Source organism: Notechis scutatus, chromosome 2, assembly GCF_049901735.1.
Source record: "Notechis scutatus isolate UNSWTSFEM ecotype Mainland chromosome 2, rNotScu1.2, whole genome shotgun sequence".
NCBI classification, from domain to species: domain Eukaryota; kingdom Metazoa; phylum Chordata; class Lepidosauria; order Squamata; family Elapidae; genus Notechis; species Notechis scutatus.
In genome coordinates this window covers 124,323,506-124,347,468 of record NC_142010.1, presented here as the reverse complement: position 1 = coordinate 124,347,468, position 23,963 = coordinate 124,323,506, and positions in this window count along the sequence as shown.

Sequence of the window (23,963 nt, the reverse complement as noted above, 5' to 3'; positions counted from 1 at the left end):
CCCAAATTATCACCCTCAGCGTTGGCTTTTAGTGCTGATTTGAAAATTCCTGCCCTCCCCACTTTTTTAAAAAAATAATGAGACAATATGCTGGAGAACAACTTCCTTTCTTCCTTCCTTCCTTCCTTCCTTCCTTCCTTCCTTCCTTCCTTCCTTCCTTCCTTCCTTCCTTCCTTCCTTCCTTCCTTCCTTCCCTCCTTCCCTCAAAGAAGCCAGCCAGCTGGTGGTTAAAGGGAGGTTCACACCTATTTTCTGTTGCTTTGCCTCTCCAATTCTTATGAAGCCTGCATTGATTATTGCCCTTAAATTCCTCAGTCTGGTCATAGATAAAAGGATAACCACTTCAAAGGGAAGTGTTAAGAGTTTAACCCCCAGCTAAAAAGAGTGGACAACAAGGTAATTGAAGGTAATAACTGATCAGAGGCCAGCTTTCAAAGGCACATGTGAATCCAACATTCAGATGGCTCTAATTTTATTAACATTTGTAGCGGCTTCTTGATGCTTTTCAAACATGAAAGACTTCAAAGCCCCGGGAAGGTAAAACTCTGCAACAGGCAGCCCGGATGTGTGCATGTTTCTGTTTGGTAACTGCTCAAATCCCATCGCTGGTAGCCTTTTATGGTAAAGTAATCCCAGCAGATATTTTAAGAGATACTTTCTTAAGGCTTCTTCCCTGCACTGCAAAGTTTTTTTTCTGGGCTGATTTGGGCCCCTTCAGATTCATAGGCTGATTGCTTAAAATCAACTGATTTGGGGCCAACCCTATTTTTATCCAATATGTTAATACAAACCCACCCGGTGGGCCTTGGTTTCAGTATGTTATCTATATTCAGAAAATTGGTTAATTCCATAAGGTTAAATTAAGCAGGAATAAATACAGCCATAGAAAACTGCAAATGGGCCTGGCTTGTTTTAGATCCGAATGGGACATTGAAAAAGAAAAAGAAAAAAAAGGGGAGGGTAGAAGTATAGTGGCAAACACTTTTCGTTCTGCTGAAAGAAATTATATGGGTCTTAAAAGTTGAATTTGACTTGAAGACGTCCTTATCTTGACCTTAGTTGCATATTTACGCACAGAGAATCTTTTCTCCAAAAAGAAGGATGAAGCATTAAGCCAACTCTGTCTGGAATCATATCAGGAGGCACGTCACAAGCCTTGGATTCCCCACTGGACATCAGGGACTCAAGTCTCTTTCACTTCTATAGAGGGTGTTCTCTTCCACTTCACTGGTTGACAGGATGGGGCTTCTTGTTGTCCCTCTCTCATCTGTAAAGGCAAATGGTGGGTGGCTCCAGGACCTTGAGCCTCAACAGACACAAAGGGTGGCTTCCCTTCTTTCCCTAAGCCATGTTTTATACAGTTGTGGCTTATTGAAACAGCGTAGTCAGCTCGATTTGTACAAGGAGCTAAACCAGGAGTCTCCAAACTTGGCAACATTAAGACCTGTGGACATCAACTCCCAGAATTGCCCAGCCAGCATGACTAGCTGAGGAATTCTGGGAGTTGAAGTCCACAAATCTTAAAGTTGCCAAGTTTGGAGGCCCCTGAGTTAAACCATAAACAATGGTTTAGAAACAGTAGCAGCAATGTGCCTAGCCTAAAGCAAGGAGAAGCTCTTATGGCTCTAGGTGTGGAGGTGAAAGGTAAAGGCTACCAATCTGCAGGTCCACTTATTTTTGTTCTTTGTGCCAAAGGTTTCCACTTGTGTGCAAAGGTTCCATGTTCATGCTAGGCCACATTCATGGCACCATTAACTACACAGCTACTGTGGGGCTGAGTTCAAGAAGTGGACTTGCTGTTGATGTGATCAACATTTGATGACATGATCGTCAAATAAAGGGGTAAAATCTGGACAGGAGTATCCAGAGAATTCTAAGCTAGGATATCAATCCACCTATGGCATACAACTGGCTTCTGAACCACTGCTTTATTGTTGTATCCAAATCCACAAGTCACTGAGAAATCGCAGATATGGCCCCTGTGCTGCTTCAAAATGACAGCTGTACCACAAATATTTGTGGCTGGCAGATGAATCAACCTGTAGACAGCTAACTTTTAAGCAAAACTAGATGGTGGACATCTGGATCTGGAAGCCTCAAGCTAGCCTCCAGATTTGGTATTTGTCAGCCTCTCTGCTCCACCTGATGTTCTTGAACATTTCTTTTAATGGAAAAAACATGGGAAGTTGTCTTGCTCCAAAGCAGTGTCAGTTTCCCACATTTCCCCAAATGTCTATGAGCCTCACATAGGCCACATAAGCTTCCATCTTGAAAGATTGAAAAAAACAAAAACAAATGTCAATCCAATGCTTGGAAGTGTGTTCACCTGCCCCCAAAGGAACACAGGTAAGCAGTTAGCAAAGATCCTCCTTTGGGGAGAGAGGGGGGGGGAGAGAGAAGGATCTTTGTGCCTCATTGGACTCTTTTCATTAAAAAGGACATTCTAATAAATCAGCATTTGGTAACTTTTGGTGTGTACTTTTACCTCAGCAGCCAAGTCAGGGATGTGTGGGGGGGAAAAGAGGGGGAGGTCTAAAAAGGCAAATTGGGGAGTACAACCGTGTAATCAAAATTCCACCCTTCCATCACATAGTTGTGGCTACCTCCTTGATATTTTAGATCAGGGATGTTCAACCTTGGCAATTCTAACACCTGTCGACCAACTCCCAAAATTCTCCTTAGACTTGACTTTTGGGAGTTGAAGTCCACAAATCTTAAAGTTGCCAAGGTTGGACACCCCTGTTTAGACTTTATTTCAGAGACTCGTCAGCCAGGTGGTGGGAGCACCCATACAACCCTACTCTCCACATTGGAACCCAGAAAAAAAAGATGGAACAGGAAGCCCCAGTCTTAATTGCTGAAAGCTGATAAGTCTGCTTTCACTTTTTTGGGCAACTTCCATGGAGTTCCTGGGATTTCAGCAGCCTTGCAAGTCCCCCTTCCTGCTGCAAAGCTCGTTTGCCTGGATTTTATGCTTGATAACGCCAACCATGGTTTGGCTTCTCTCTGAAACTAAAGTCCCCGGATCTGTGTTTACATCTCAGCCTTACATCCCGCATTCTTAGCCACGGGCTTTGAAGCAGAGGTGTTCAAAGCAAAACAACAGGCCTTCCAACAATGAATCCTGTTCTGATTTGCTTATCTTATCGCTTGGTATTTATGAGAACAAATGCAGGGCATTTCACAACTTTATCAGAGATGTACATATGCTCAAACATGACATTTCCTGGCATGACGAATCAACACCTCCATCGCAGCAATTTCTGGCCCAAAGGAACCGGCCTTGTCAGCTAGTCTGCAAGCCAGCAGCTGGAAGGTTGTCTTTTGCCATTGAGGGCCCTGTGATCTCCCCGATCAAAATGCCCAGGCGTAGCATGATGTGCAAATCCCCGCCAGGATGTCTACAGTATGTGTCTGTGTGAGGCATGGGTATTTGTTTTTTGCTTGACTAGCTTCCCTTCTGCCTGCTATTAATTAAAGCCCCATTTGGATGGCAAATCTCTCTATTGTTATGCAAATGTCTCGCATGTCCCTCTCTCTAAGCACTCACATAAATAGCTGCAGTTCTAGTTGTGGGAAGCTGAGGAGAAGTGGAATGGACTGACCTTTGCAGAAACAGGAGCGGCTTCTGCATTAGTAGCCTGCAAACATTTATAGGTGGGGAGGGAGGAAATATTTGGAGAGTCCACAGGCCATTCCGTTTTTCTGGAGGGGGTCTGAAAAAAATCTACCTGCATCCCCTCCCCTTTTACTTTCTCCAGCCACCGGTTTTGTGTTCCCAACCAGAATTCTCTGGTTTCCTAGGAAGAGCAACAGCTGGCTGGCCGAGGTTTCCTTAGCAAATATCCAGGGCAGAAATGAAATTGCCCAATCTTGCCCGGCAGTTTTATATTGTCCAAATGTTTTGTTTTGGGACTCCTCCAGCCTTCAGCGGCCCATAATGCTGCTGTGTTCTTTATTGCCTGGAATGTGCCTGTGGTCTGTCGAACTCCCATGTCATCTGCGTGCTTGGGTAATGAACAGACAATGGGACTTTATAAATCAGTGGAATTTCTGCTAATGTCTTAAACTGTGTTTAGAGTTATGAGCAATTACATTCACATTTTGGGGGTGCTTTTAATGAGGCAATTGTCAGCTACACAAAAGAGCTGGTTGGCAGTAAGATGACCTCAAGTCACAGCCTAGAATTTGGATCCAAAGTTTTCCTTCCTTCCTTCCTTCCTTCCTTCCTTCCTTCCTTCCTTCCTTCCTTCCTTCCTTCCTTCCTTCCTTCCTTCCTTCCTTCCTTCCTTCCTTCCTTCCTTCCTCCCTCCCTTCCCATTCATTTCTTTTCTTTTCTTTTTTCTTTTCTATTTTCTTTTCTTTCTCGTATCTCTTGAACTGCAATATCAAAACAGGATTCCTATGTAAGCATATGAGAATTCGGGTATTCTAAATTCTCTGCTTGTCCTGCATGTAACATGTAACATCCATAGTGTACCATAGCTGGCCCATCCAATCTGTAACAGCTATGGTCTGTATGATAGTGGCATAAGGATGATCCCTTGGTCTTCATTGTTGTTGGATCCCAATACATCTCTTATGCCATGGGCAGGATGAAGTGTCATGCTGGATTCAGAGTGTTTTCTTTTTACTATGTAAGATAAATGTGTGACTAGCTTTCCTTAATATTAGGGTTAGTGGTAGCCCCATATATGCGCTCATGTTCCCCAGCCACAAATCTCTTTTTAACCTAGCTTTGTTTTGTACTTCAAACTGTTTTGTACTTCTCCTTATTGTTATTGTCTGTTACATCTGAGCATTTTAAAGATACATGAGAGATATAGAAGGACAATTGGCTGACGTTCCCATGAATGATATAGGGAAGGTATTTGGGTTGAGGTTGGTTCTCCTGTAAAAGTGGAAAGATTCACAGTTCCTCTTTTTGGAATCTCTTTTAAAAACACTACTGCTCTCTTCTAATTCCACTGTCAGTGCCTGCAATATATGGAGGATACATTGAACCATAAACATGGGATGAAGAAAATATGATAAAATATAGTAGATTAGCTAGTGGTTTAGTATCTCATGTAAACCCAGCACAAGAATTTACAGCAGTGAATAACTTGTACAGCAACTTTCTCAAGCTTGTTTGGTGATCCAGTGGTGGTGTACGAAGGTCAGCGTTGGATTTACATCATCCAGAGAAGCTGAATTCAAACTTCCACCTTGCTGTGAAGATCATGGCAAACTTGACAATCCTATCATTTGCTTTCAGTGTAACAAACACTGTGCTTTGTTATTTTATTTTAAGGGATTTATGTCTTGCTGCTCAGGCAAAAATCTTCTAGAGCAGCTGACAAAGCTGAAAGATCTGAAATATATTCAGCAAATAAAATGCTAGCAGCAAGGAAATCATAAACCAGATTAAAACCAAGCCTAAAGCTAAGACCTAACTCGGATGCTAAGGACTTCCGTGGTACTGAAAAATAAGACTTCCAACTAAGGGTAATTAGTGTCAAAACTGAAACAGTTGTGTCCTGGCTCATTTACACTAAAGCCCAATGATGAAGGAAAAAGTCATTTGAGAAGAATCTTAGGAGCCTGAGACAGGATAAAGAGTTTCTTAAAATACAACAGTCCCCAAATGATTTAAGTCTTTAAAGGTCAAAATCTGGACTGGATTGGAGTGGATTGATTTGATCTGATCTGCAGAGTCATCCATCTCACTACAAATAACCCTGGGCAGTGAACAGTCATAAAATAAAACAAATTACGATCACATAATAAAAATTAAAATAATCATAGCAGCCAAAGAGAATATTATGCAACTTTGAACCCCAGAAGTGAAAAATAATCACCTTTTTGAGCTCAAAATGAAAGTTGAGCAAGGAACACAAACCAAGACACTATAGACCTGAAGTTATGTTCCCAGATTGACCCAAAGATTGCTGTTTACTTGAACCTTCATGTCTTGTAGCAGCACCTATGACCTATTTGTGACTGCTCTAGTGCTTAAAACTGATTTTTCCTTCTAACATTACCAAGAGCCTCTTTGATATTGCTCTGACTTGCTCTTTATCTTCTTATATGATCTGCAGAAATCAACAGGAAGTAGAAACTAGAAAAGTTTCTACTAGAATCTAGTATTGCAGTGAATCATATTATTCCACTGACTTTTTGGAAGTAGGCTCCAAGTAAAGCCACCATACAATGCAGTTCATAAAAATAACTATCTTGTTTTGATGAGTCTTGCTGGGCTTTTTAAAATCATAAATGTGTTGGTGCTCAGGTTCTGCATAATTATAAATGGAGTTTCTCTTTGTAAAACAGTGCAAAAATGAGAAGCAGTACATTGTTTTTTTCCCCTTCCATGTAAGTCACCATCTGCTCCCCTCTCTTCTCCCCTCATGTTTTTCTGGGAGAAACAATCCAGAACACAAAGAGTTAATGCCTGCAAAGCCCTGGTTTCTTTTTTTTTATTTCCTGTTAATCACATTATTGCTGCATTTAAAAAAGCAACAACAAAAACAACCTCCAAAAAATGAAACATGTTTCTTTCATTTATTTAATTTTAAGTTCTGGGTACACTAGCTGGAAACTATGCTTAATAGTTAAACTCAAAACATTTGTATTCTCTCTCTCTCTTTCTCTCTCTCTCTCTCTCTCATTTCCACCACCACAGTTAGCTCACTTCATTCTTAGTCCAGGTTTTAAGACGCATTATATTTTCATGTACACAAATGTGGAAAAGCTGGATTGCAAAGACAAAAAGGATCAACTTGTACCTTAGAAACATCTCCACTATTCTGTTCCACCCATTTGATCCCCCTTGTCATCCTCCTGCCCATGTACAAAGAAAGATTAATTCCAGGATCTCACTGTAATGTTTTTTTTGATATCAAACCTTAAATCCGCCTTGAGGCTGGATACCAAAGCTTTTCCAGAAAAACAGGTCTCAACTCGCTCCAGCCAAGATGTTTGCCTTTAACGGGCTTCGAAATCTTTCTTGTTGTGTCCACAGGCTCTTGGCTACCATAGGACAAATGTTTTACTCCCTTTGACAGTGGTATTCTTTTTACTTGGCAGGGTGTTGTTTTTCCCATTTGTTTGATGATGGCCAGTAAAGAAAAAAAAAAACAGGCTTAGAAAGGGAGATGAGAAACCAGTGGGTGTTACAGTGCTGGACAAATACCACAAACAGCCACAAAAACCATCAGCCCACAATCCAACTGGGTGACTTGAAAACTTGAGGAAATATCTTCTCCCACATCTACTGTCCTTGAATTGTAATTCTTAGCCTCCATCATGCTTGGCCAGCCTGATGCAGGGGCTGAGCTGTAAGTCATCAGCATTTGGAACTTTATAGATTTCCTGCCTTGGATGTACCTGGTTGGCTCTTCTTCAGGTGCTCCCCCCAATTCAAAGGCAAGGGAGAAGAGGATCTTTTCCACCCTTGAAAATGAGACTGTCTAGCCTCTCTTTCAAGGGAAGCTCTCCTGATTTCTATTGGGGTCCCCAGCAAAGACCAACTTCTTTTTCTGCTGCGCTGCTTTTTAGAAATACTTTTCATGTTTGTATTTTATTGTTATGGCTTATTATTGTCAAACACTTTGAATTTAACAGGCTCAAACATAGAAATCTTTGGCCTTGAGTGGAAAAGCCAAGAGCCCATAATAATATCATAGTTCTTGTCTGATATATATGGCTTGTCTTACATTGTTGTTGTTGTTATGGTTGTTGTACAGTCAACCAGATGTTGAGACCGGATTTGGGATTTTTATCCACCTGTCAAGTCCTTCCCAAGGATCTGAGATAGGTAGATGTTGTTTGATGGTGCCAAATGCATTGTTGCAGGATGTAAGCTGTTCCAAGTAAAGCGGCCTTTTGCAATTGACTGGCGGTGATTTTGTCAATGCCAACGGTGTTCATGTGATGCTCTGGATGTTTTGGGATTGATCCAAGGAACCTCTTACTATTGGTATTATCTTTGCATTCTTTTTCCAGAGTTGTTCTACTTTTATTTGCAGATCTTTGTATTTGTGATTTTCTCCAGTTCTCTTGTCTTCTGCTGTCTCCAGGTAATGCAAAGTTCCAAACAGACTTTTTTGTCTTTGTAAAATCTGGGATGTTGTGTGACAGATGCTTGGCAGTTTGAATTCTAAAGCCTCAGAGCATTTTCACTTTCTCACTTTGGTTCCACTCGTTCTTGCATGCAGGCAAATGGTATTTCTTGCGTATATTCACATGGACCATTATTATTATCGTTGGTCACTCAGTCGATGAGATGTTCAGATTGAATTTTAGCACTTTCATCCACCTGGTGAGTCCTTCCCAAGGACCTGGGATAGGCAGATGTGGATGTTTCGTGGTGTTAAAGGTATCATCACAAGATGTAAGCTTTTGCAATTGACTAATGTTATTATTATTCCAAATATATTAATCATATGTCACAACTAAGGTTGGTCGGTTTTCCTCTTCATGTTTTTTCAGCCCTACCCAAAGGTTTGGGAATTGTAAAGATTGCATCTAATTAGAGATGAGCTGCCCAACTATGCTGTTGTTTGTTGTTGGGCTGATTTAAGTCCTTATTTGTCAAAGACACCACTGTTGACTTTCTGCAGTCTGTATTTGCAAATCTCAGTATTTTGTAATCTCTCCACCCCCTCCAATTTCTTGTCTTCAACATTATTCTCTCTTAGAATGGCTTTATCAGTAAAGCAAATACAATTTTGTCCAATGGCAGTAATCCCTGGTATATGATGATTCAGGTATACATCAGTCTAAATTAGGGGTGTTAAACTCATAGGCCTGGGAGCTGGATCCGTCCCGTGGGATGCTTAGATCTGACCCGCGAGGCTGCCCTGGAAACAGCAAAGGACTGGACTGCGGTTCCTCTGCCAGTGAAAATGGAGCTCAGGAGGGCCACATGCAGCGCTCCTGAACTTTGTTTTTGCTGGCAGAGGATTGCAGGAGGCCATCGCAGCCAAAAATGGAGCTCACGAAGGCCACGGGCAGCTCTTCCGAGCTCTGTTTTCACTAGCAAAGCACTTGGGCCTCCACAGGTGTGCCCGACATGAGTGACATTGAGCTGGCCACGCCCACTCTGGATCCCTGAGATCAAACATAACCCTATTGCATCCCTCAATGAAATCGAGTTTGACACCCTTGGTCTAAATTTTGAAATCCCACACATTGTTTTTTTTTTAATCATTTTTAGTAAGTTTACGTTTTAAAATTTCACATTAAAAAAAATTTTCTTACTGGCTGCAAATATCTTTCTGACTTGATCATGTCCTTTTCCCGTAAACAGTATGCATGAATTAGCTGCATCCGGTTATCGCTGTGTAAGATCATCACTTTATTGTTATCACATCACAAATGGCACATATTACTCAAACTGAGGGGTTGGGTTTATTCTGGCCTTTGTGGCATTAGTGTGTAGTGCTTGTTCTTGAGACTATTAATAGTTTTCTGTTTTCTGGTTTGTCAGTCAAGGTGATCAAAGTCCACCTGAATCTGGTCAACTGCTTAGAATATTGCCTGTGAGGTGATAACTTTGATTGTATTTCCAGCATTTAGGCTAGACTTTCAGATTTTCCTTATTGATTGATTCATAGAATAGAATAACAGATTTGGAAGGGACCTTGGAGGTCATCTAGTCCAAACTCCTGCTCGAGCAGGAGAGTCTATTCCAAATATTAACCTCTATCTAGGTTCGAGCCTTAATAGCTTTCTCAGTGTCCTGGGTTTATTTTTCTCTTTATTTAGTTGTGTAAAATAGCTGATGTTTCCAAATATCTTTCCAATATTTATAATCTTGTGAAGAGGCGCTAGACCTTTGGTAGTTGTTTGATTTTTGTGCTGAATAGCTTTGTGTGAGTGATTTTCTTTCTTTTTTTCTTTATTTTATTGCACATTTTAAAAGTCTCGATTTCCCTTCAGGGTCACTACTGAACATCTGAATAGCATTTAGGTGTTTGGTTTTTGATTTGGTAAATAATTTTAGGGTACCCGAGTAAAAAAGATAATTGATATATCATCACCCTGACCATCATCACCTCTGTCACCCATCATCTAAAAGAGAACTAACATTTGTTTAAAAAATGGATGATCCTCATCAGATATATCTTAGCATTTCAGAATATGCCCCTCGTAATATCAAGAGGTATTTGGTAGAACTAGATTTAATGTTTATGAAACTTTGCAAAATGTTATATAAACTCCAGGTCTCAAATTGCTGGAGATCAACTTTTCTCTTACTTCCCAAAGGGAGGTTTAAAAAGGTGGACAGCAGAACAGACCATCTGCCTTCCATCAGAGGGATACCTGTTCTCTCTTTAACGCTCCCTCCCCCTTCCTGGCTTTTGGATATAGTACCTTCTTTTTCCCCAAGCAACAAGTTTTAGAGAAGGGACCAAGTTCCAAACCAATCTTTTGCAGGGATTGAGAAAGTCTTCTTAACATTTGAGGGAGATGAGTTCTCACTGCTTCTTCTTAAGGATTGTTTTTGGCTTCACAGAAGTTACTCCAGCTTTGGGGCTTCCTGTTGGTTTTCCATCCAAATATGGATCCCGCTTTGCTTTTGGGGACTCAGGCAAGATTCGTTGGGGGCTGCCATGTGCTGTGGACTTTGCAGAAGAATGGCCTTGAAATTAAGCCAAGGGCTACATGTAAAGATAGGCAAAGATAGCAAGGCCCTACCTTGGCCATACCTGAAGCATGCTGAGAACATTGTGGGCTACCTGGTTATCTCCATACATTTATATTGATGATAGTTTATAAACTTGTTAAAGCATCTCACACAAATAGAGTGAGTGCACATATGTCCACCTCCTAACTGGTTTGTAGAAAATGGGTCAGTTGTTCCATCAAGCCACGATGGCTGGCTAATTTGTAGCTGCCTCTTGGTTGTGAGATTGGATTTTTATTTTTATCATTAGTGTGAATACTTTCATTCAAAATTCCTGGTTCCACAGGAACACTTTGTAGTTATTGTTTTTAAACTGAGTGTAGGGTTTCAATCCCAACTATAACCTCTATCAAGCCTGTAAAGAAATAAAATAAAGAAGGGCAAAAAAGGTTTTACCCTCTCGCTAATGGTACTCAGCAGGCAAGATTCTTTTGAAACAAGATAACATAGGCCAATCATTATTTTTAGCTCCATATTTTAAAAAACCCAGGCCTTATTCCTCCCTGCCCAACCGGCCATCTTCCAATTTAGGGAGGATTGGCAAAGCATTTTTGTCTCCTTTATCAAGGGATAGGAAGCATTCAATAGGGCAATGGAGCCCTTAATATAATCTCTGAGGAAAACCAGCCAAGAAATATAACAAGAAGAGGTATGGAAATTTGTGGGGCAAAAGAGCATGGTGAAAGGCTGGGGAGAGGTGGAGCCATGGAGACATTTCAAAAGATAAAAGAGAATAAAACACAACTCTTATCAAGTTCAGCCCAGTAACATAAGTGTGTTGGCTTACAAGGCCAGCTTCAAATCCAATAATCTTTTTTACTCTCTCCTCTTCTAACTGCTCTGTTTCACAATCTTTTCTCCCCATTATCTCTGTTATCAGTGTGTGTGGGGTGTCTCTCTCTGTGTGTGTGTGTCTGAATATGGATAATATTTTTAAAAGTTGTTTTCTTAAATATAGGCAGTTTTTAAAATGTTGCTGGTAGTTTATCAGTGCTTTCTCTTAGAGGTGAAAGGAGAGATTGGTAAAAAGACAAAGATGCTAGTCCAAAGTTCATGAAAGCTGGATATAGACACAGGATGAACCCTTATGCCCATTTCCAAGAGTGTAAACCTCATGGAATGTACAGGTATTTGCTTCCAGATAAACAATGGCTCAGTGGTTAAAGACGCTGAGCTTATCAGCCCAGTTTGAGGCCTGAGCTCTGCACAATAGAGTGAGCTCCTGCCAATCTAGCAGTTTGAAAGTATGCAAATGCAAATCGATTAATAGGTACCACTTCAGTGAGAAGATAACAGTGTTCTGGGAACTTTTGGCATATATTCATGATAGCCACATAACCATGGAAAATGTATTCGGACAACGCTGGCTCCCTCACAGTAGTTTCATCCTTTCCTTACTGTATTCATTCAGTTAATGGCTCCTTTTTTCTCCAAGGGATGAAGATTAAGAGTGAGGAAAACTAGTGTAAAATTATCCCATGTTCCCTGGCCAGTAGCTTTGACCAGTACCAACACCCCCCTCCCCCCAATGTTTTCTCTATAGCTGATGCTGTGCACAGGAGGGAATGAATACTTTTCCATTCCTAAGTGGGGAGGGAGAAAGAAATATGTCTGCAGTGGGTAGCTTGGATCTTGGGGATGTGAAAGTAAAAGTAAAGTAAAACACTTTAAAAGTAAAACACTGAACTGGCAGAAGCCCTCAGCAAAGCAAGTAACAATAGAGGATTTGGCAGAAGTGGGTATTCAGCAGGCTCTGGCCAGTTCTGGAGAACCAGTAGCGGAAATTTTGAGTAGTTTGGAGAACCGGAAAATATTACTTCTGACTGGCCCTGCCCCCCATCTATTCTCTGCCTCCTGAGTCCCAGCTGATCGGCTGGGTCTTCTTTTATTGCCCTGCACAGGAGAACGGAGCTGGAAAGCAGGTTAGTGGGGTGGGGAGGGAATGGGGATTTTACAATAACCTTCCCCCCAGGAGTGGGGTGGGAATGGAGATTTTACAGTATCCTTCCCCTGCCACTCCCACCAAGCCATGCCATGCCCACCAAGCCACAGCCACAGAACTGGTAGTAAAAATATTTGAATCCCACCACTGTAAATTAAGACCCAAGATATTATACTCTGTGCTGATTGGGGTTGAGTCCTAGCCCTTCCGCCCCCCCCCCAACATCTGGGAGGAAAGTGCCATGTTGGGGAAGCTCGCTAGGACCACACCTGTCCAAAAGAGACATTCTTTTAATCTTCTTTCTTTTTGACTTCCTTTTTGAGATCAGAAGCTGCTGACCTGCCTGGGAGCTGTAATTCCTTTTGCTTTTTTTTTGGCTGGGGAAAAAAAAAAGGCTTGTCATGTATTTTTTGACTTATTATACAATCCACTTATACAGACGAACAGTGCTGAGAGCAGCTTAATGCACCTATGAAGTAATTTACAATTAAAAAAAGGGTAACTTCAAAGGTATTAACCAACATGTGGGCTCCAAGCCACTCATATGCTCTAGATACAGGCCCTTTCTTTCATTTTGATCAAACCTGTTCCATCACTTCAGCTTGAAGTAGTTGTGAGCCTTTGATCTTGTTATCATCATGGCCACTGGTGAGAATGCTACACCATCCCTTCGCATGTGTCTATGATGTCAGTGGCAGTGCCTGAATAGCAGGTTTTAGGATTTGAGGTGAAATCTTGACTTCTGCCAGAGCCCCCAAAAAACAACAACTTTCTACTGCCAGGGGGGACTTTCAGACAGCTTGTTTTCTCTAAGTCAAAAGGACGAGCTGGCCTTGTGTTTCAGGGATGGCATGCATTGATTTGTGGCAAAATGATTTCTTTCTTCTTTTAACTGCACACCTTTGTTCGAAGCGCCAAAGCTACTGCCTTCTGTTAGCTGACTGCTGAAGATGTTAGCTGCCAAATGTGAAGTTCTTGATAATATCCCAGATCAAGGCTTCATTAAATGGGTATCTCCCCGCAGCTCCCTCCTGCCCCTTTTCCCCATTGAATCTTTCCTAACTAGGGTGATCTTGAGGAGCTGTCAGCTGCTGAACTTCATGGAGACATAGAAAAGTAAAATCATAAGAGGTTTTTTTTGGAGCCTGCTCTTCCCACCTGGGACGTGTTCCTAGGATTTGCCATTGAGATTTGCCTGGGTTTAATGAGAGGGGTGACTGTGAAACCCTCTCCAGTTCTAAAGGGTGAAAACAGATGGAACGTTTTAGATAGCGGGGCCACTTTGGAAGTGTCCAGACTGCACTCTGTCCAAAGACACTTCTTTCTCATCAGGCGAGGATCTGACAGAAGGTGTGGGTACTGCAACTTCAAAGCAGAAAGCAGTTGCATATGTGGCCTCCTTCCTGCCTGCTCTCTTTCATCCTCCTTACTATTAGAGAGTCCCTCTATTAATCTGCAAAGGATTAAAAAGAAGATAGGTGTGTGCTCAAGTGTCCATATGGTGCCCCCGAAATTAAAAAAGATAGACCACCCATGTTGCACATCAATCTTAACAACAGGAGGAAAACTCCAACTCACCGGTTGCCTGGCTGACTCCGTTCCTGGCAAAAGAGAAGAATTATTTTGATGTGCACAGAAGAGAAAATCATTTTTTGAATGGCTACTCCTCCAAGTCAGGAGGAAGGCAAGAGTGGGAGGGTAGCCTTGAAGGATGGGGCTGAAAGTTTTCCAAGGTTAGGGATTTTGATCTTTGATAGCATCTCTCTTGAGGATGGGTTGGCAAGGAAGGAGAGACCTTGAAGTTGTCTCCAATTTGTCTTCAACCTCAAAGGAGATGCTAACCCTGAAACCAAAGTGTTACAGCCTAAACTATTGGAAGGGAAGATGAGAAAGATTTCCCGTTCTATTTCCAGATGTCAGTAGAGGATATTGGTAACCAAACAGGAAGGTGGTCCCACTTTAACACATATTCCTCAGATTTCTTTTATCTGCTCAGTTGTTTGGCCTCTGGCTGGGCAAAATCTATGGAACTGACCGAGGAACAGTTTCACTCAAGTATCTGGGAAGAGTTCTAATCCAGTGGTCCCCAACCACCGGGCCCCGGACCGGGACCGGTCCGTGGATCATTTTGTACCGGGCCGCCTATTTTGCTTGGGCACCACCATCTTGTTTTGACGGCGCTTGAGAAAGTGCTTCCGGGTGAGCTTGTCGGTCGTTGGTTGGAAAGCAGCGTTTGGGTGCTGAAGAAATCCTCGCGCCTTAGTTTCGTTGAAGGGGGGGCAGCTTTGAACGAAGAGCTGTCCCGATGGCGGTGGAGTCTCACGTTACTCAGGAGGAGATTAAGAAAGATCCCGAAAAGCCCATCGACTGCGAGAAGGTACAAAGGAGGAGTTGAAGGTGGCGGGGAGAAGCGGGGGACGGCTGGCTGGCTGGTCGCTCGGCTCGCCTTGCCTTGGTTGTGCGTGCTGATGCCGGTACCGGTCCATGGATCATTTTTTTTTAAAAAAAGGTTTTTTTATTGATTTTAACAACAAACAAATGATCCATGGATCATTTTGTACCGGTCCATGGTACAAAAAAGCTTGGGGACCACTGTTCTAATCAATTGGCCATGCAGAATTAGGCAAGATTCTTAGAGCTGTGAATGTGGCCACTTGTATATTAGACCCATGTCCCTCCTGGCTGGTTAAGACTTCCTGGGGAGGTGATACATGATTAGATCCAAGCTGCGGATGCTTCTTTGCAGAAGGAAGCACTCTGCCTGTTTTATAAGCTTTCTGTACCTTTCTCAGAAAGCTCATGTTGTGATCCAATAGTACTGGGCAATTTTCATCCAGGTTGCAAAACTTCCTCTCCTCTGGAAGGTTGTTGTCAAGCTTGAATTGGGTTAGACATTTAGTGCCAAGACGGTGTATCCAAATAAACTTATTCTTTGAGGAACTGCAATTCCTCAGATTTTGTTTTAAAATGGTTGCCTTACTTGGAACCTGACAGTTGTGGAGAGAATAGCCCTATGAAGCTAGAAAGACTTGGAGGAAATACATTACCTGGATCCTTTTCAGTCTGGTTTCAGGTTATAGCATCAAAACAGCCATGGTTATGCCTGTGGGTATTCTCTGGAAGGTTTGGGATGGGGCGGTACATCCATCCTGGCTCTCCTGGATATCTTGGAGGCCTTTTGATACCCCTGACCATGGCATCTTTTGAGTTAGCTTAGTGGGTGGCATTGGGAGGCACAGTTCTGAGATGGTTCTCTACCTTCCTCTGAGGCCAGTTTCAGACAGCAGACAGTATTGATGGAAGGCGAAGAGGTCTAATCCTCGTGGAGTACCTTGGGGCTTAATTCTTTCCTTAATCCAATTTAGTTTTTAGATGAAGCTGCTGAATATCTTCATCTGTCAGCATTGTACAAATGATGTTGCAGAAATGCTTAGCCAGTGCCTGGAGTCTATGAGGATCTCTGGATGGAGATTCACAGGTTGCAACTTGGTCTCAAGTGACACTGAGTATCTTTATGTTTGGGGTCACCCTAGCTCTGGAGCTGTTCCAGCAGTAACTCTGGGTGGGGTTGCACTCCTCCAAAGAGAGTTAAAGCACAATCTGGGGGTTCTCCTGCTGGGCTCACAACTGCTGCTCAAGGAATAAGTGGACGTTGTAACTAGGAGGGACTTTGCGCAGATCCAATTGGGCATCAGTTGAACTTTTTCCTCGTTCAAGAGGTTCTGCTCCCAGTCACTCATGCCTCATTCATTTCCTGCCTGGATTCCTGCAATGAGCTCCACGCGGGACTGTCCCTGAAAAACATTTGGAAAGTTCCAGTTGGTTCATAAGGCAGCAGCATGTGCAGCGTCAATTCATCCGTGTAGTAACTCAGCTGAATGAGCTGCCCTGGCTTTCGGTCTGCTTCTAGGCTCCATTCAGGATGCTGGTTATCACTTACAAAACCTGACATGGCTTTATTCCCAGGTTCTTTGTGGGGCCACCCATCTGCATTCGTTCCTACTTGTCCTATCACGTCCAATAGAATGGACAAATGTTGTTATGGAATAGGGCCATCTTGCAGGACCCAGATGTGCCTTCTCTGCCATGCTCTGTGGAACATCTTCCCCCCCCCCAACCCAGAGGTCTGGAGATCCCCCAACCTGGTTGGCCTTGTGAAAGACTGTACAAACCTAGCATTTCCCATAGGTACTAGAGCTGGGTTGTTAGCCAGGGGTGGGCTTCAAAATTTTTAGCAAAGGCTGAAATTCTCTGCCTGGTTGCTGGGTGAGCCTGGCCATGGTGGGCGTGGCCTAGTCAGCCTCCTGCACCACAGTGGGGGAGGGAGTTTTTGCCTTCCCCGGGCTCTGGAGGCTTTCCTTGAGCCTCCAGGCGGGTGAAAACAGTCTCCCTGGGCTCCAGAGGCTCTCTGGAATCCAGATAGGGACCCATTTCCAGCCTTCCCGGACTTCCGGGAGGCCCATTTTTCACCCTCCCCGAGCCTGTGTGTGTGCGCCCTGCACTTACCTGCATCCAAAACGGGCAGCGTGGGGACTCCTGGGAGGAGCAGGTGGGGTGGGTGAGGCCAGCCAGGAGTGGGATTTGGGGGTTTTCCAAACTGCTCAGAATCTTAGCTAGGGGCTCTCCCGAACCCCTGCAAACCCCCAGCAGCCCACCCCTGTTGTTAGCTCCTGGAGCCCATCATTGGTTTAAATTTGTGACTGAAGATAATACTACATATAAGATACTTCGGCCTTGGTTTTGGTATGTGGTGTTTTTTATATTTATTTATACTGCGTGTGGTTTTTATTGTTTTGTATTGTGAACTGCCCAGAGATATTTGCTTAAGATGGATGAGCATAACAGTTTCCTAAAAAATAAATGAAATAAGCATATTCTAGAAATTACTGTAGGAACGGTTGAACAGAAAAGCATACGAGAAAGGACTTGGGGGAAATGAAACTGGAGTTGCAGTCATGAAGTAAAAGGATCCCAAGGACTGTAGTTCAGTTTTGAAGTTTTCTGGTAAGACCTAAGTATGAAGACAAGGAATGAACTTTAAGCGGGGCTATGGCTGCAGAAAAACTTTTTTTTTTCCTAATTTTTTTACATTAGCAGTTTAAAAGCGATTGAGGTTGAAAGGCAACTTTCAGAGTGTAGGCAAACTTTAGCGGAAGACTGTGGTAAATGATAAAACGAGTGTAAGGATCTTAAGCACCGAAGAGGGTCATGTGCAAAGAAAATATTAGAATGGCACAGCTATAAAGATCAGTTTAGTTAGTCAATATACCTCTCTCCACTCCTTCCTAAGTTGACAGAAATGAAGTTTGCTGTCCTTATTGCTGATCCCAATCCTGCCTCTACAGATAATCCTCGACTTATGAGCCCCACTGAGCCCAAAATTTCCATTGCTAAGCAAGACCTGTTGTGAAGTGACATTTTTTTATCTTTTTTCCCACAGTTATTAAGTGAATCATGCAGTTATTAAACAAACCTGGCTTCCCCAATGACTTTGCCGATTAGAAGCTGACTGAGAAGTTACAAATGGTGTTCACATGACCCAGGGACACCGAAAACCATCATAAATACATGCCAGTTGCCAAGTCCCCAAATTTTGAATTATGTGACCATGGGGATGCTGCAAGAGTTGCAGGTGTGAAAAACGTTCATAAGTCACTTTTTCTTCAGTGCTGTTGTAACTTGAGTCACTAAACAAATGGTTGAAGACTGAGAACTACCGGTTCTGCCTATTTTGACCCACTGTAGTCATCTAGTTTCTCTCCCAAGTAATGGGTGACAAAGTCTAAACGACATACCTTGAATCTGTCTTAAGACAACCAGTTTGGTGTAATGGTTAAAGCCCCAGGCTGGAAACTGAAGATTGTGACTTTTAGTTCCACTTAGGCATGAAGCTAGCTGGATGACGTTGGAAGAGCCGCTCTCAAGCCTAGGAGGAATAGAGTGTCTAAGTCATTTCCAAAATATTGCCAAAAAACCTGTGAGTAATTTTCCAGGCAGTTGCAGGCACAGGGGGGGGGAGGGAGGGAGAGAGAGAGAGAGAGAGAGAGAGAGGGAAAGAGAGGGGAAAGAGAGGGAAAGAGAGGGAGGGACAGAGAGAGGGAGGGAGAGAGGAAAAATAGAGGAAAGAGAAGAGAGGGGGAAGAAAGAGAGGAAAGAGAGTGAGGATGGGATGGAGGGGAGAGAGAGCACAGGAGGGAGGGAGGAAAAGAGAGAGAGGAAAGAAGAAAGAGGGAGGGAGAGGGAGATAGGAAAGAGAGAAAGAGGAAAGGATGGAGAGAGAGAGGGAGAAGAAAGAGAAGAAAGGGGGAGAGAAGACAGAGGAAAGAGAGAGAGGAAAGAGAGAGGAAGGGAGGGAGAGAGCGGGAGGGAGAGAGGAAAAAGAGAGAAAGAGGAAAGAGAGAGGGGAGGGAGGGAAGAAGAAGAAGAAGAAGAAGAAGAAGAAGAAGAAGAAGAAGAAGAAGAAGAAGAAGAAGAAGAAGAAGAAGAAGAAGAAGAAGAAGAAGAAGAAGAAGAAGAAGAAGAAGAAAGAGGGAGAGAGAGAGAGAGAGAGAGAGAGAGAGATGCCTTTGGACAATTTTGGAAATTGGGGGGGGGAAGAGTAAAACACCAGTTCAAGTGAAGATGGCTTAAGACTGTCTCACTCAAAAGCTGGGGATAGAATGAAAGCCACATCACGGCCATCCAACAGAAAAAGAAGGTTGCCAGGATGTTTGTGTAAGTGGAAAAGCTCAAGTGAAAGGCAACATATGTGTGAGTTGCCTAATCTAAATTAAAATTTGACCAATAGAGGCAGAGCCAACATTCACTGAGGTGACACTTCAGCAAGGCAACGCCACTTCCCCCATATCCTGTCCCATCAATACTATGCCCGGGCTGGCTCTATTATTGGGTAGAGACTTGGAATACAAGCATCATTCTACAAAACTGCTGTTCAGACATTGTGTGTTTTGCTGGAGTACAAAAAGGATAGGGAATTCCACTGCTGTGAGGAAGTAGCAAGTTTATTGGATGTGTGCAAAGCATCACTGGGTTACCATTTTTTCTTCATTTATAGGGGTTTTTCTTCTTCTCTAAGTGATTATTGCATTGCAAAATAAGCCATTCTCATGGTGCCAACTGCAGCTTTTCAGGGCGAGCTAGACATGAGGGTGGCAGGCCAGGCCTTGATGATGTGCAAAAATGGGGGTGTCTGTGGGAGGACTTGGGTCCATGGATGAGAGGGTTTCTTTGATCATTGCTTGCTTTTCTGCAAATCCTCTTTTTGCGGCTAAGCCACGTATGAAGAAAATTTCATTGTCCTTCGTTCTTCTACTGTGATTTCCCCCCCACTCCCTATTGTAGAAAATATATTTCTTTTTTAAAAAAATATCACTTAGGGAATAAATGTGGGAATGGTGGCTGGGACTCTAAAATAAAGCCATTTTATTCTGTTCTTCCCTAGAAGAGTTATCTCAGGGTTCATTATAGCCAGAAAAAGAAGACCCCAGCTGGTTTGGTTTAGTGATTGAGGCACCAGGCTAGAAAGCAAGAAACTGTGACTTCAATTCCTGCCTTGGCCATGAAAGTCAGGTGGGTGACTTTGGGCCAGTCACTCCTTCTCAGCCCAACCTACCTCATGAGATTGTTGTTGTGGGGAAGGTGTATTGTGGATATGTTTGCTGTCTTGAGTTATTTGTAAAAATAATAGATCTGGATGACTCCCTCTTTGCAATTGTTTAAAACAGCTTTGCTGGCTGAGGAATTCTGGGAGTTGAAGTCCACAAGTCTTATAGTTGCCAAGTTTCCAGACCTCTGCTTTAGAAGCATGATGAAAACTTGGCTCTACCCACATCTTTCCTTCTTTTTCATCTGGTGATTTTATCTTCCTTTCTATTGGCTGTAGTGTAATTTCCTTGTTTTGATTATTGTGGGCTGCCCAGAGTTGTTACTGGGCAGCATACAAGTTGAATAAATAAAAGCAGTTAAGAGTGGATTTCAGTGTTGAAATCTAACGCGCTGTAGCCATTATAAGCCCTCACTTGTCCAGCTAGACCTTTGCCAAGTTTGATCTCAATACCTGGGCCAATAAGTTGACACTGGAGTCCATTGTGGTTATAGGTACTTATAATATCCCCCCAGGGCCCATTTTTAAAATAGAAGCAAGAAACTGAGCAGGTACATAGGCTACTAAATGGCTATGTATCAGTAACAGAACAGAACAGAATAACAGAGTTGGAAGGGACCTTGGAGGTCTTCCAATCCAACCCCCTTCTCAGACAGGAAACTCTATACCATTTCAGACTAGTGGTTGTCCAATCTCTTCCACAACTCTTGGAGAAAAGTTGTTCCGCTGATGTTGCAGTACCAGGGGATAGTAGAATAAAAGACAAAGAACAGGTGATCAATTGGAGAAGTATTATCAAAGCTGAAAGATTAAGTAATTTTGTTATATATATGTACAATGACAATAAGGATGATGATGGTGATTGTATTATTATTGTTATTTATTATTATTATTATTATTATTATTATTATTATTATTATTATTATTATTATTATTATTATTATTATTATTATTATTATTATTATTAAATTATTATTATTATCCTGCTATGGCAATCCCAATGTTTATCAACAGACTGGGGACCATATCAAACAATCTTGGGCGTAGCTTAGAAAATCTGCACATTGACAAAATTGTCATGTCAATTTAAAAAGGCCACCCTGCTTGGATCCCCAATTACCGGTATACCATGCAGATACATTATATCATCTTAGGTTCTTGGGGAGAAACTTAAATGTGTATGAAAGGCCAACACCAGCTAAAGAATTGGCAGCTGTAATTTCACATTGTTGCGTACATAAAATAACCCAATTCTCCTTATAATAATATCCCAGTTCAGATACGGGCCATCTAGGGATATTTAATAATATTCCAGTTCAAGACTTTAAAAAACAAAAACAAATGATCGCGCTGCCGTCACTCCTGTTAATCTAAAGTGCCCTCATTCAGGGGACCCCGGCCTAAATCAAAAGGGAGAATTCGGATATCCTAAATCGGACTTCCTGGTTCAAACCGAACTTCGAATCAACTGTCCAATCGGGATCAGGCCAAGCCAAAGTCTCCCAAGCCGCTTCCTCCCGGTCCACCTCTTCTCCGGTCACCGCGGCCGGTTGCTTCTGCCCGGCCTGCTGGCCAGAGAAGTAAAAAGTTCATTAACAAAAAAAAAAAACCGAGCAGGTCTGCAGCCCCTCCTGCCGCGGCCCCTGCCAATGTATCAATCGCGGACGTGTGTCCTCCCCCCCCCCCAGTCCCCGCCGACCGTCCAATCGGAGAAGCCGAGAGGGGGGGGGAGTAAATGCTGGCGGAAAGGCCAATGGGAAAGGCCGCGATGACGCCCAAGCAGCGCGGTTTGGGGAGCGAGTCAAAAACTGCTTAGGGTCTCGTAGGCTAGGGTGGCGGTGGCTGGAGGGCTCCGTGTGCCATTCATTCATTCATTCATTCCCCGAGGGGGGGGACACTCTAGCTGCGCCCCCAAAGGCGCTTAGCCGAGTTCGAGCGTGCTTTGCAACCCCTCCCCTCCCCACCCAAGAAGTGGGCTTGGTTGGGGAGGAGAGCTTAAGCTTTCCGCATCCATTCATGCTTTCCTTGAATAGGGTGACCGTCCTTTCTCCAAACCGTGCTCCATCCAACAGCCTGGACAGGTTGGAGATGCTTCCTTGGCTCCTGGAAAAGAGCGCATCTTCCCCAGCGCAGTTTCCTCCAGGCGCGGAGTCGCAAACCTTCGCCTTTGCGCTCCCACGTGGGACCTTCCTTATCCGTGACGTCAGCGGGGAAGACGGGGCTTCAAAGGGACTTTACACACCTTTGGATGCTTTGGAATTACAGAGTCCTCTTTTCTTTTCCTCCTTTCCTGGTGGCTTCTGGTTCTCCCGGTGATTTCCCTCCCCCCTCCCTCTCCTCCCCAGGCCCGGGGCTTTGATAGGCGACGGGATTGACGGCCCACGGCTTGGATCGGCTTTTCTAAATTAGGCGTTTGTTTTCTTGCAGTTTCCCCGGCTCCGTGAATAGCTCGCAAAGATCAGGTCGCAGGTGAACTCAATGCATAGGTGTTGTTGCAAAAGTTCGTCTGGAAGGCTAATTATAGGTTGTAGGGAGGCTTTGTATTTCAAAGAGGCTTCATATAAATTGCTTTCATGGGAAAAGGTGGCCGAAGCTGGTATTTTGGAAAGGGTGGTGTGGGGTACATGGAGCTTTTTTTTTTCTTTTCTTTTTTTTAGTTATTCCTCCTTAGTCCTGGAGCAGCACAATATTCTCCCTGACAGACTGATGGTACTGCAGGTACTTTTGAACTACAGCTCCCATCATCTCTTACTTTTTTATCATGGTGACTGGGGCTGATAGAAATGAGAGTCCCAACGTTAGTGAGAGAACCTCAAAGTCCCCAGCCCTTCCCTAAACAACAACATTTTGGGAGCAGAAGAGATGGATTGACAAGCTGCTTTTCCGTTCACTTGAGACAGGAACTAAAAGAGTAGAATTTAGCTATAACAAATACTAAAAAATATGTATTTTTGTAAAGGCTGTGCATTTTATTGTGGAAACAATTGCCTGGAACTCTGGTTTCCTCACCTTTCCTATCCATAGCTATGTACCCCACGAACTGCATTGAGTCTAAGCAAATGATCCCATTTTGTCATACTTGGGGTGATATTTCAAGACTGATACCTGCATCTTTAGATGGCTGGCCCTTGCACTCAAATAGATCCCAGTAGCTTCCAAAAGTTCCATAGACATTTTTCCTCTATGGAAGCCTGAATGAGCCAAGTCTATTTTGCCTGTCAGCCTTGGCATTGCTACCTTCTCTGTCCAATCCCTCAGGGGTTTTGGGAAGACATTAGCAGTGCTTATGGAAATCTTTTGTACCTCTGAAGTGTTAATAAGGGAGGCTAATGTACACACAAGCACACATTCCTTGAAGTTGTGCTATACGCATAACACTGATTAAAGGGACATTTTAAGGAAATGGTCTGTTCTGAAAGTAAGAGATTCTTCACCCGGCCTAATTTTAGGCCACTTTTCAGTCTAAGTTTGGTTTAGAAATTATGACAAATAATGGCATTAATCAGACTTGCAGAGATTGGCCTCGTTCATCATAACAAGCCAAGATTTCTCTAATCAGTATAATTCACAATTTTGGGGCCATTGACTAAAACACTTTTGGGGGTTCTACAGTAGTCTCTCAGCTATAAATCATAGTCTAAACCAGGGGTCTCCAACCTTGGCAACTTTAAGACTTGTGGACTTCAACTCCCAGAATTCTGGGAGTTGAAGTCCACAAGTCTTAAAGTTGCCAAGGTTGGAGACCC